This window comes from Corvus brachyrhynchos, unplaced genomic scaffold, assembly GCF_000691975.1.
Source record: "Corvus brachyrhynchos isolate BGI_N302 unplaced genomic scaffold, ASM69197v1 scaffold166, whole genome shotgun sequence".
NCBI classification, from domain to species: domain Eukaryota; kingdom Metazoa; phylum Chordata; class Aves; order Passeriformes; family Corvidae; genus Corvus; species Corvus brachyrhynchos.
Window position 1 is genome coordinate 414,579 of NW_008239671.1, and position 1,263 is coordinate 415,841.

The window sequence follows — 1,263 nt, forward strand, 5'->3', positions numbered from 1 at the left end:
GCCCTGCCAAATGCCAGGACTGCTGCAGCCCCTTGTGACCATGGCAGAGTTGCCAGGGACATGTCACCCTGACTGTCCTCAGTGCCTTCCTGGGTCACCATGCTGGAGCATGGGCTGGCAGCACACTCATCCCCTCTGCGGTTGTCCCACTTTTGCTGAGGCCGTTGCAGCCTCTGCCGCTCCCTTTCTCCATCCCAGCTCTTCCCAGCTTGTGCTGTGAGCAGGGACGTTCCTCAGTGCTGCACACAAGCTCTCCCCAGCATCCAGGGGTCTTGGCTCCTGGGCCTTCCTGGGTCACCATGCTGGAGCATGGGCTGGCAGCACACTCATCCCCTCTGCGGTTGTCCCACTTTTGCTGAGGCCGTTGCAGCCTCTGCCGCTCCCTTTCTCCATCCCAGCTCTTCCCAGCTTGTGCTGTGAGCAGGGACGTTCCTCAGTGCTGCACACAAGCTCTCCCCAGCATCCAGGGGTCTTGGCTCCTGGTAGTCCTGGCTCTGCCCTGGGCTCAGTCTCTCCCTCCTAAGGATGGTGGCTAGAGCAGAGGGGCTTTGAGGCACCAGTTGCTCTGGATTTGTTCACTTTGTGGGGCGAACTGCTCCTGTTCTCACTGACCTCTCCAGAGTCCCTCTCCAGACTCCTCCTGCAGTGAGTCCCCAATCTGCCTTGCTGCTACCCTGAGTGCAGGAGGTCTGGGGCACGCTGGACAGGGAGGAAGTGGTGGCCCTGGGGCTGTTTAGTGGTGTCCCTGAGGCTGTTTATAGCGGTGACCGTGTCGGCCGCACTCTGCCGATGGGGCTTTCTGTGGCACATTCCCAAAACAGAGGTGGAAACCGAGCTGCCCCTGTGGGGATGTCCAGCTCATGTGCAGAGTCTGTGCTGGTGGTGGGAAGAGAGTTGCAGGATGTGGGGAGCTGCACCCACAGTGACCTGAGCAGAGAGGGGTTGACTGTGCTTCTGTTCAGCAGCACTGACCCACGAGAAGAAGTTTGTCCCCAGAGACCTTTGTAGCAATCACAGGGGCTGCTGCTGCCTGTGAGAGAGGCAGAAAATCCCCCCTGGTTAAGGGAATGAGGCTCAGGAAGGGTGTGCGTGTCAGCTGGTGGGAACCTGCTCACCAGAGTGTGTTCAGACCAGAGGAAGCAGAGCCCTGGTACGAGACTTCTCTTTAGACGATCTTTACCGTGAACAGATTAATGCTGGTAGGTCCATGCTTTGCTTACTCTTGGTAGCCGAGCTGCCAAGCCGTGTCCTTCCTTTTGTTTC

The 1,263-nt window shown here is 58.7% G+C and overlaps 1 protein-coding gene across 1 annotated transcript in view; it reads left to right on the plus strand.

The window, feature by feature from the left end:
* The window catches only part of DOK1 (docking protein 1), a gene marked incomplete at its 5' end in the record, with an annotated part of 6,499 nt that overhangs the window by 3,324 nt on the left and 1,912 nt on the right, over nt 1-1,263 (plus strand). The window lies entirely within an intron of this gene.